The following is a 12985-nucleotide window of genomic DNA, read 5'->3' on the forward strand; positions in this document are numbered from 1 at the left end:
GTTTTGTGCAGATTAGGTACAAAACTGAGATATGTTCCTTTCATGATCTTTTGTTAGCTTGTTTTGTACAGAGCCAGGCTAATTGTTTCCCCCTATTTCCAATCCATGTGATAACTAGGTAAACATGCTCCTGGCTTTAGTTTGCCCTCATCTTGAAGTGAACATAGGCTGTTTGTGGTAGAGATGCAGGAGGCAGAGGATATAGCCCAGGGTAATAGCAGGCATGACACAGGCCAAGTTATTGTGGAACATCTTGCTTCCATTATGTATTACATTTCTGGTGTGAAATGGCACGAGGGACCCCCAAAAAAGTTTCTTGTTTGGGAAGTGTTGAACTGATGGACATACAGTCAGTGTCCCCGTGGTAGAATAGTCTTTGATGGCAATGCCAGGGAGAGGTGCCATCTTACTTTGGCTATTTGTGGAACAAAAACTGACCTTGGCCGGGTTATTATTATGTGAACAAGAGGACATGTTTTTACACAATGTCTATGAGTTCCAGCCAAAACCCTCCACGCTGTAGGCCTACATGTGCGTGTGAAGCAAGTCAAGTCCCTTTGCATTGTGTTAAGTGAGGCGGAGGGACGGAGCCACGGAGAGGTGGACATCTGTGGAACATGTTGGGAAAGTGAGTGTTTGATCAGAGCTCCTAGAGGAAGCAGAGGTTTCCTCGCGGAGCGGACATGAGTCCAAGTCGTGCACTTGTCAACCGCATAAACTTTAACACCTGCACGCTGCTCACACATGTCGCCGTAATACACCCCGGGAATAGTCAGGAAGTACACAGCATGAGTTGACCCACATAGCCACATGAGGGGAAAATATTGAAGATAGTAGACTTTGTCTTTGGAGCCTTTCTGTTAGACATTATTATTATTATTATTATTATTATTATTATTATTATTATTATTATTATTATTATTATTATTATTTAAAGCTACAATACCTAAGTTTTATGTCCACTGTCTCTCTCTCCTGGTGGAGAGAGGTAACTGCAATGATACCCACACTACAATAAAGATGGTGGTGCATGTATAGTGTCCAATCCGGTGCGCTGTCTGCTTCAAGTAACTTTATTGACATTGTCAACCAAGTGTCCTATATCCACAAGTTTCCTAGGGCGTTGTGGGCATCACTTCCTGTCGATTTGATCCCTGATACCTGATCAAATCGACAGGAAGTGATGCCCACAATGCTCTAGGAAACTTGTGGATAGGCAAGGCAGTTGTATTTGTAAAGCATATTTCAACAGCAAGGTAATTAAATGTGCTTCACACATAAGGAAACACAATTATACAATGACATTAGGATGCATAAAACAAAATAAGTAAAACACAGCAGATACAGCTACAGTGCAGAAGAGAAAGAAAAAGAAAAAAGAAAATTAACTATCAAAAGCAGCGGCAACCAGAGAGGTCTTTAGTTGTGACCCGACACCAGGGTCTAAACTGCTCAATTGGAGAGTAGTGAGACCACGTCCTCCAACCCTGCAGATGTGAGTTGTATTGTATTAACATACTCAACCTTATAGATTGGTTAAAATAACATTTTATTTACCAGGTCTTGGCTGGGTTTGTATGTCTTGTTGTTCATTACCTCCATGCAATGATGCTGCAGATTAGACGTTAACCACTTAAACAATAATGTGCTTTGTTGACCGGGGTCGCCCAGGGTTCTGTTCTTAGCCCCCTTATCATTTAGGCCTCAGTCTACACCACAGCTCTTCACAGAAAATAATCAAAACAAAATCTAAACAATCTACAACAGTAGCAACGCATCGTGTGGTGTTGTTGGTGTGTAGATCTTCTGCTTTCCCAGAATAGGGACGCTAAATGTTCATGTGGTTAAAAAGTTAGGGTTATTCCAAGGGTCCTCAACTGGCAGATCCTCGAAGATACCATGGATTATTTAGATAATTACTGTTGAAAAGATGTTTGCGGATCCAGTGTGGTGTGTGTGCTTTCATGCTCTGGTCGGAGATATACACAAATTCCCAGCTTATAGGACTGCCCCAGTACAGTATAATCACAATCCTCTAGCATTGGCTCCTATAAGGCAAGGGTTCCCAAACTTTTCAGGCCGCTACCCCCCAAAATAATCATATTTGAACTGGGGACCCCCCCGTCCCCCCCAGACAAGCACTTGGAATTGTAGGCATTACATTTAGTTTAACTCGGTTCTACAGATAAATATTGTGAAAATAGCTGAACTACAAGCTCACAACGCCTCGCACTGCAAGGTGTTGTGATCTTGTAGATCGGCTATTTTCACAATATTTGCCTATTTCTTACGTATTTGACAATTTGGCCAATATTGGTCTTAAAAAGGTCTTATAAGTCATTAAATTGTAACTTTAGAAATGTGCAGATAGTCACCCTGTATACACTTATACTGTATGTTGGTTTGTTTACAGTTGAGTGAGAGTAATGTTGCACATTAAGCTTATCATCTGGGGACCCCCCAAAATAATTTAGGGACCCCCCATGGATCCCGACCCCCAGTTTGGGAACCACTGTTATAAGGAGTTCCACTCACTGATGCCATCACTCTGAGTACATCTAACAGCATTGTGTTGTTACAGTGGGGATAAATTGGAGTGTTGAAGCTGGCCCAGCGGCTGTGTGTTTGCTGCCAGAAACAGAGCCATAAAAGGACTCAATCTGCTTTAATATTTGTTCATTGTAAACGTACAAACGTTTAAACATTTTTTTATAGAGGTGGAAGCTGGCCAGTAAAGAATTAGCGTTGCTTTTATTGTTTTTGTTCTGAAATGCCCTCAACTTGCTTTCTCACTCGGCAACCGCAGGCAACAATTGTGTGGGGGATGGCTGTGTGCCAGCTGAGAAATGTTTTATTGTAGTGGAAAAAATATTTTAAGTGTTTGGGCTTTACGACGCTGCTTGAGGCATGCCTTCTTCTGCTGACAGCACTGTGTTGTGTTGTTTTTGCCTGACTTAACTATGCTTAATAAGGTTTCTTTGAGTAAACGTAAACAAAGAACTATGTCAAATCCTGCAGTTTTTTGTATAAAAGCACTTTGGAAAGCAGCAAGACCAGTATTTTTCTGTGGTTAAACATGGTGTTTTTGGTGAATGTATATCTTTAATGAACAGTAACTGTACCTGACCACCACTTGCCAGTGTTTAATACTGTTTACTTTGAGCTTTGTGAAGAAATACATAGGTGGGGTTATATGCATGTGTACTTACTACAACAGAGAGAGACACACACACAAATAATCAATTTAAAATAAATGGTAAAATAAAAATGGTAAATGGTGAATTTATATAGCGCTTTTATCCAAAGCGCTTTACATAGATTGTGCATTACATTCACCCATTCACACACCCATCCTTGGCCTTTTCCTTTTTTCCCTATACACAAAATATCTTCACCATAAATAGCCAGTGTTTGCCTATGATGACACGCCCCAGAATAGGGATACTGGGGTTGAAGTGGTTCTCACACACAAAACTGTTTAGAAGAGCCATCGGACCATCAGGCATGCTACCTAGAACCATATCGTCTCTGTCGGGTGGAAACCTCATATTTACTTTTCAGGATTCAAATAAAAAAGTAGCAGATCCACAAGCTTGCAGATCTGCTACTTTTGATACTTTTGTGTGACGCTGTAGTTTGATCAAATAAGGCACTAAATTACGAAAAAAGACAAAAAGTTAAGACACGAACATAAGAGGCTTATGCCGGACAGCAACGATATGCTACCGAGATCTGACTGCTCGACTCAACTCAGCTCAACTTTCAACTAAACATGTTGCATACTTTCAACAAATGGGAAATTGCAAAATGTGAACCGCGGTTGAATACACGGCCACTGTGCAACTCCCCTTGTGCAATAATATGCAACCTCCTACTGATAAACAAGGGGAATTATGCTGCTGGGTTGTGTTGTTGTGTGTCAAAAACACAACCCAGCTCTCTCCCTGTTCCCTTCAGACAGCCCAACAGACTGTCAGGCAATAAGCCAGATAAACTTATGGAAAAGGAATGGGGAAAGGGAAAGGGGAGTATTGTATCATCCCCTGAGGAAGGGGGAATTGCTTTTCTCCATTCATCCAGCAGATGAATGGAGATGGCTTTTGATGAGCGCTCAGTTGAGAGCTATACTGTAGCAGGGGTTAAGTGTTTTTTTTTTAATCCTACGATTTTTGTAAGTGTCTTGATCAGGGACACTTTGACACGTACAGTAGATGGGCGAGCCGAGACTTCGGATCGGCGGCCTTCTGATTACCAGACAGACAGCCTCTCTACCCACTAATCTATAGGGCCACCCACCCCCTACTGTAAACGTTATTGGTCATTTTGCGCTGGATCGAGGAAGCTGGCATGGTGGGGAAGGTATTTCAACAGATCTGGTTGCAACTTGGGGAGAGAAGCCTAAAGTCTTAGGCTTAGCATCAGCCTGACTTAACCTTCAGTGCATGTTATTGTCAGGCCTTGGGACTATCCAACATTTTGCACAAGCCAGTAGGATGGTCCTACGATCCTTTTGATCTAATACCGCATATCTGGATCATTGCAAATGTTGGTTTGGAATATTACTCTTTTCTATGGTGACTTTCTCTTTATTCTCTCTTTAAGCTTTATTCTCACTGTAGAATTAAATAAAAGCATTTATGTTGCAGGATGGAAAATGAAAATTTCTCAACAAACAATACACACACATTGTGGAAAGCATATAGACATATATACCAACATAATTTTAAATGCATTTTGTAATAACACAATTATTTATTAGGTCTAAAAGAAAATGCCTAAAAGAAAAATATTATTCTTAATGTCCCTGTGTGCCGATGTAGTTATAATTTGTTCTAGGCAGCTTTAAGCTTCCGTCAGTGGGACACAGGGAGCCAACTGTAAACAACATCAGTTTCAACATCATTGCCAACAAAGAAAACATCTTCTCACAAACCTCTGAATGGTTTACCGCAAAACTGATTCTTTTCTAAACCGACTGAGAGAGAAACAGAAATGCAGATTATGAATAGGAAGGAAGTTGATTGGAAAAGATGCTTCCCACGCTACTTGTAAGTAAGCAAGTAGCCTTGAGAACCAATGGTTCCAGAGCCATGTGGCCCATAAGGGCAGGAGCCTATCTCCTGTTTCTGTAGCATGAGGAGGCTTGATGTACATCTGAACATGACACATGATGTACAAGTAGGCTACATGCCCTGAACATGACGCGAATGTGTCGCAGGGACTTACCCCCAATCCAACCCTTGATGCTGAGTGCCATGCAAGCACCCGGCCGGGGTATTGAACCCCGAGCCCAATCTCAGGGCGGACACTCTAACCACAAGACCACTGAGCTGCTTGGCTACTTGGCACTGCTGTTAATCGTGACTGGAGCCAGTTGGGAATGCGTTTGTCCAGAAACATGTTTTTTTTTAACAAAGTATGAACTTTGCTTTCGCTTTTTCAAAATGATATCTATTTGAGGAGGATAGATATCAGAGGAGGAGAGTGCAGAGGGAGAGAGAGGGGAATGATAAGGATGTTTGGGAGGAATTTGGGTCACAGAAAACATGGGAGAAAAGGAGAAATATGATCAAAGATCTTCTAAAAGAGCTTTGAAGGGGCATCTCTCTTATGCCCCTTTAGTGGAAAAAAACAGAAGGGAAGCAAGACGGCAAGACTGTAGAAAGAAACAAATAATAATCAACTTTATTTATGAAGCACTTTTCAAAACAGGGTTAAAGTGTGCTTTACCATATGATAAAATAAGGGGAAAAAACAACAATAAAAACTATGAAATAAACGTTTTATTTTATTTTTTATTGCCTATACAACAAATAATAATAAAACAAAAATGGAGTAGCCTAAATAATAGGTAGCCTATATCGCAAACATTTTAGGTTTAGAATGATAATACCTAAACATCATCATTAAACTTTCGGTCATGAGATTTTATTTTGCTTTATTCCATGGGAACTGGCTTTTTATCTCTTCCCCTCCCACCAAACTATGATTAGACCAAGCCAAAGGGCTATATCTGGACAAGCTGAATGACACCAGGTGCCATTCAATTCTAGGTATAATTTTAGTTTTGTAAAGCGACTTTGGGTACTAAGAAAAGCGCTATATAAGTCAGATATATTATCATTAATTTTATGTCCAACCCTATTGTCTTTATAATGTATGCTTCCCCAATGGCCACGTCATATGTTGGCATGACATCTTTACGAAGACGATACACAATTACATCTTCCGGTGGAAGCCCAACAAAGACATTATTAATCACTGGATATCAAGTTGAACTCTGACAAAACTGAAATTCGTATAGATGATCCAGGTCACTTGCATTCTCAAATTCAGACATCAGTTGGTCCATTAGTCTTATTTGATCTGCAATCTCACAATGCGTCACACTGAGACGCGTTGTGTGCTTGTAGATCTGCTATTTTCGCTTTTGCGTGCCTTGAGTTTTTGACTAGCCCATGGTGTGGCTTGGGCACAAAACGTTTAGAAACCACAAATAAGCCTCCCTGTGTGACTTTAGCACTCCATCCTGCTAGATGCTCACATCTGACTTTGATGGCTGATGGACACTTTAAATTGAAGGGCCTCTGACCTTAAAATATTGCTGTAGCTTAATCCAAAGATTAAGCATGTTCTCTGACTAAATCTCTATAAAGTGTGGAATGCTTTTAACAATGTCAAAACAGGGTGGCCTGGGATCACTTCAGCGAAGCCGCTGACCTTACAGTTGACCTGAAAACAGTAACAAAGAAAAACAACTATGACAAACATTCTTTTATGTTGCTCTCTGTGGGTTTTCTGGGAGTTATGTACCCTTATGTACATACCACAGGATGACCAGAGCAAACAACTCTACAGAATATGAGGTCAAATGTAAGTTTCTCATCAGTGTTGCCATGTTTGCTTATTATAAGCGACTTTGCGCTTGTTTTTCTGTAAATATTGGTAGTTGCGGGTTGCGTTTTTTTGGGGGGCTTGTTTCTTAGGTGTAGATGCTTATTTGGGCTTGTGTGGTTTCTTTTCGGGTGTACCGTGGGATAAACCTCAATAAAATGTCGCAGCACAGAAGGAACGAGATCCGATGGATATTATTCTCCAAGTCTTTTATTTGATCAACTTCAGGAGTATTCACAAAAAGTGGCAACTGAGTAGGTCAAAATACAGTGCCCTGAGATCACACAAGTACACACTTTTATACAGTAAATTCAAGACACGCGCTAGCTTCGCAGTCCCTCCTCCTCCTCCTTCTCTCAGCCAATCGGGAGCTGATCCGCTCCGGCCGAGCGCACAGCGAGTCTTGCTAGGCTTATCACACACATTTGAATGAAGGTGACTTCTGACAATACAGTTTATGTTCCTGTGGCCAAACTATAACCTAAAATGGAATATTCTTTAATAATTTGTGTTCAGTATGTCCTGAGCTTTAAAAGGAGTGTAAAAATGCATACATTTATATAAATATACAACAGTTAACAAACAAGAATTTTAAGGAACCACATAATCTCTTCAATCGGACTGTTTTCTATCTAAAGAGGCTTCCTCTTTGATCAAACGGATCCCAAGACCTAATCACTGAGAACCTGTTTTATCTTAACTACTGTAAACATCTTTACCAGGATGTTTATACTTTAAAGGAAAATAGCTCTGTGTTCAAATCTAATGATTAGATACGTCTGTGGCCTACAGTAACTTATGCAATGAACATCAGATTACCTCACCGCTGTTGAGTGTTTAACTTTGTCCATTGTCTATTTAATCCTGAGATGTTTTGGAAGAATGTGTCTTAGTGAAGAAAGCTCTTCAATTCAGAGAAACAGTTGCTGGTTAAGTTCCAGGCCAATCACTTCGGGTGCTGTTATTCTGAATGAAATGACTATGCTATGTAAAAGCCCATGTATATCAATTTTAGCATATATGATGGTTTGGGAGAGACTTCACTTGCTGTCTAATGTTGTACAAACCAGTGGTTCTCAAACCTTTTCATGTCAAGGCCCCCCTAAAATATATGGATTCATCGACGTAGCCCCATCTGAAAATATTTTGTGCCAGCGATCCACATACAGGATTTGTGTTGTTAAAATGTTTCAAAAACATTCAAAATGTTTTACAAATCCACAAGCTCACAAAAGTTGATCTGCTATTTTCAAATAGCCGATGTATAGCCTAGTCTCTTCTTTTGGCCTTGTTTCTGTAGCCGCTTGTTTCTCTTGCAAGATCTGGCAACACTGTTTCTCATGCAACCTATACAGTCTGATGGGAAACTGGAGCAGCATGTCAATTCTGTGCTTCCTACTTTGTAAATCTACTCACTTTGTAAATCTTACTTAACCACATAAACCCTTAGCCTTCCTTTCCTGGGCCTCATGTCATAATTTGCAAACATTCTGTGAAAATAGCAGATCTACAAGCACACAATGTGTTGCGCTGCCAGAGATCCTTGATACTGTGTTGACAAGATAGCCAATTCCACGCCTTGCCAGTCGCCAATAGTACGAAATGGTACACAATGTCCTCCTGATTGGTCTGTCTGAAGAAGACCATTTTAATGTTCGGACCATTATGTGGCTTGCAAAGAAAGGGTCCAATATTTACTTCTATTCGTCTATGGGGCAAGGGAATGGGTCAATCTATGTTCATGGTCACATTTCCATTGGAATTAAGAGACTCACATCCTACATGACACAGATACAGGACATCAATCCAAGTTTGGGAGTCTTTGGTTTGTCTTTTTCTTTTTACCTTTACTTCACCAGTACTCCCATTCAAAATCAGTTTAACAATGAAGTCCTGGCCAAGACAGCAGCATAAAACATTTAAACATAGAACAGCAACATACAAATCCATAGATAATAAAACTTTAAAAGGAACATATAAAACAAGAACAGTACAGATTGTTCAGTAACAGGTCTTTGGCATTGCGACGCCTTGTGAGCTTGTAGATCGGCAATTTTTCTGGTGAAGATATTTAGTGTGTAGAGAGAAAAAAGAAGGGGAACATGTACAGAGCCCATGGGGGACCCCGGTTTAACAAAGTATATACTTTATAACAATTTGCAATTAGTACAGAGGTACAATTTACAATGATTGTTAAAAGGATAACACAAAAAGCCCTTGGGGCTTGTTTCCATTGTGGTCCTGTGTATTCACAATTCACCGCTGTTGCATGAATCCCTGCCTCGCGCCAAACCCGCTGCTGGTGGTGCTGGTGGCGGTGAGCCTTATAGCCGTCCTCAGTTTGTTTTCCCTGGGTCTCAGGTTGTTCCTCTCTGTTTCATAACATCATAACAGCTTGAAGTCTTTTCCCGTGGCGGGGGAAGGAGTTTGTGCGGCTGTAATTGGGAGCAGATATGGACAAGGCCCCCGCGTGCCTCCACGGTGATGTCATGTACAGCCCCTTAGCGCTGGCTCCAGGGGAGAGGACAGACAGAGGGGGGGGGGAGGGTGCAGGAGGGAGAAGGTTGAGTCTTGGGTGTGTGTCAGAGAGCCGACTCGCGCTCGTGCAGGTCTCTCGTGTCTCGTCTGCGACAGGTTCTTAGCTTGTAGATCAGCTATTTTCGGTAGAATAAGCCAGTGGTTCTCAAAGAGGGGGGGTCCCCAGCAAAAGAAGTTAGTATAGCTTCACAATCATTTTAACCATTTTATCCATTTATTAGTTGGCTATTCAAAAATAGCAGATCTGCAAGCTTGTACATCAGCTATTTTTGAAAATATCGAAACAGATGATTTTTTTAAAAACACAAATCTTCTCTTCTGGGGGTCTGTGGCACAAATAATTTTCAGATGGGGGTCCTCTGCTAAATACATAATCAATTTAGGGATCCTTGGCACGTAAAAATGTGAGAACCAGTGGTGCCAGAGTACTGACAGCACTGGGACTTACAACATGTATCAGATAGATAGATAGATAGATTTTTATTATAGTGTCCTGCACCACATGATGCCCAGCCCGCACAGGCTTATAAGACACATGTATCATGTGTCCATTTTTAGCTACATGTTAAGAATGTAATTTAGATGCTATTTAGATACTGTAGATCACTCCAGTTCTTAAATCCTTACACTGGCTCCCTGTGCGTCAAATAATTGTATTATATTTTAAAATACTACATTTAGTCTATAAAGCTTTGAATGGTTTAGGGCCAAAATACATTTCTGATTGTGTGCGATATGTCATGAACCATCCATATTTCCCAGGTCATCTGGTAAATCTCTGCTTTCTGTCCCAAAAAACAAATATAAACGTGGGGAAGTAGCATTTAGTTTTTATGCATCACATATCTGGAACAAACTCCCAGAAACCTGCGAGTCTGCTGCCACTCTTATTTCTTTTAAAACTAAAGACCTTTCTGTTTGCCGCTGCCTTTGATTGAGTTAAAGGAGAATTACTAAAGTTTTCTTACCTTTTCTATGACGTTATGATATCTTAGGATGAATGGTACAGTAGAAAAATGTCATAACTCCACCCCTGAGCCGCCACAGCTTAAAAGGTGTGCGGATAGGCCTTAGGTTAGATCACATATTTTAATAGCTTAAAAAAATTAAATAATGGTGAGATCTGATAGTGACCCAGAAAGCACTTCAATTCAGAGAAACAGTTGCTGGTTAAGTTCCATTTTTATGGGTCACTCTGACACTCTCAACTGATGGTTCTTGAAATACATCATAAGAGCTTGTGCTCTTATCAGCCGGGTGCTCAAAAACATAAAGTAAACACCTTTCCTTCATACGAACATGTAAACACTTTCACCTTGCCAGCCTGTCTCCACCACTTTTCTCACAAAGATATGCTTCTATGCCAGGGACCCTTGCACAGAACACACTGAAATATATTTTCTCAATATCCAAATCAAAGCCTGTGCATTATAAAGAACTGGAACAGAAATGACACTATCAAACATCAAAAGGTATAAATGCAGTATGAAGCAGGACCTAATAAGTTACAATAATGGACATAATATGGCCATTGTTGGGTCCTATAGCACACAACAAACGGCCATACATTAACCACGAACATGTCTTGTAGCCCTCGACTTCAAGTCATTTTACAATTGTGGCCCCCTGCCTAATCTAGTTGAATACCACTGTCCTAGTCTGAGAAAATTGGGGTGGACAGTTCCTGGCAAGCAAATCTGTATTGCCGAAAACAGTCAGCCGCCTTAAATTTTTGTTTTTGAAATCAGTGCGGTCAAATAGTGCTGGCATTGTGTCTTTGGGGCTGTTTGGAGTTGGCATAGCCATTTTCATTAATGTACCATTCACCTGGTCTGAGAAAAGGGGGCGGACAGTTCCTGGCAAGCAAATCTTGCCGAAAACAGTCCCTCTCCTTTCATTTCTGTTTCGGAATCAGTGGGGTCACATAGTGTCATCGTTTCTTTTGAGCTGTTTGGAGCCAACTCCACCAAACAGACTACTTCAGACTACAACAGACTGGCAGTCTGTTGTAGTCAGAAGTAAAAAAGTTCTGCGCAAAATTTGCAAACTGTTGGCCGACGGCACATTATTGTGCTCATGCATGAAAATAACTCTCCATACCAGGAGGTGGCAGTAGTCTGCAGGAGCCAGCAGCGCTCAGGGGGCCGGAAGCTAAGGCGGCATCTTGACCAAAACAAACAACTAGACAGAGCTAGTCGTAGACGAGACGTAGTACTGCTTTGCTTTGGAGTTGATCGGTATAGGAATTGAGAGTTGAGAATATGGTATCTAATTCAAAAGTGCGACGGGCAATGTCTCTGGCTTATCTAGACATGCTCCTGCACCAGAGGCAGACGAGAGGGAAAAAAACTAAAATATCTAAACAGCCAATCAGGGTGCTCTACGGAGCCTTCACCCCCCTCTCTCCCCCCTCTTCACTACCCCGCGGCTATCGACGGGCTCTAGCTGTCGGAACCCGAGTGAGCATATTCGGTCTGCGTTTGACGCTATCCTACAAGTCCCGACCCAACAGATTTTCAGCAGCAGCCGCTTTCCAACGCCTTCCGCGGCCGACGTCGGTGCGGTGGAGAGTTGCCTTTATACCAACTGCAAACAGCCCCAAAGACAAGATGCAAACACTATTTGACCCCACATTTCACCAAAAAGAGAAATGAAAGGTGGCGGACTGTATTCGGCAATACCAATTTGCTTGCCAGAAAGTGTCCACCCTCCTTTTTTCAGACCAGGTGAGTGGTAAATTAATAAAAATGTTTATGCCCACTCCAAACAAGGAACTGTCCGCCCCCCTTTTCTCAGACCAGGTGAGTGGTAAATTAATAAAAATGTTTATGCCCACTCCAAACAAGGAACTGTCCGCCCCCCTTCTCTCAGACCAGGTAAGTGGTAAATTAATAAAAATGGCTATGCCAACTCCAAACAGCCTCAAAGACACAATGCCAGCACTATTTGACCCCACTGATTCCGAAAACAGAAAGTAAAGGAGTGTTTTCGGCAATACAGATTTGCTTGCCAGGAAGTGTCCGGCAGCATAGCCATTTTCATGAATGTACCAGTCACCTGGTCTGGGAAAAGGGGGGTGGACACTTCCTGGCAAGCAAATCTGTATGGCAGAGGACAGTCTGCCTCCTTTAAATCCTGTTTTCGGAATAAGTGGGATCAAATAGTGCTGGTAGTGTGTCTTTAGGGCTGTTTGGACTTGTTTTCAGAGATTTGTTTACAATTAGAAACATATTTCGATTGGGGTTAGGTTTGGGATTAGACATTTACATAGAAGTAGGAGGGATTAAAATGATTTAAATTTAGTTGCACGCCGGTCTCATGCACCAAAAAATAGCCGATGTACAAGCACGCAACGCGCGTGCTTGTAGATCTGCTTTTTATCGGGTTCAGGTTTACGGTAAAAGGTAAATTTGGCACTCATAAAATTGGGGTCCTGAAATTTAGATTTTTCAGTGTGACACACTATGTGTCTATTTTAAAAGGATGTCTGTGGACACAGTCGCTAAATCAAACTCCTGTGTAACTTTGTAGCACTGTTTGTTCTGCATTTGTC

Source organism: Gymnoscopelus braueri, assembly GCF_963280865.1.
Source record: "Gymnoscopelus braueri genome assembly, chromosome: 1".
NCBI classification, from domain to species: Eukaryota; Metazoa; Chordata; class Actinopteri; order Myctophiformes; family Myctophidae; genus Gymnoscopelus; species Gymnoscopelus braueri.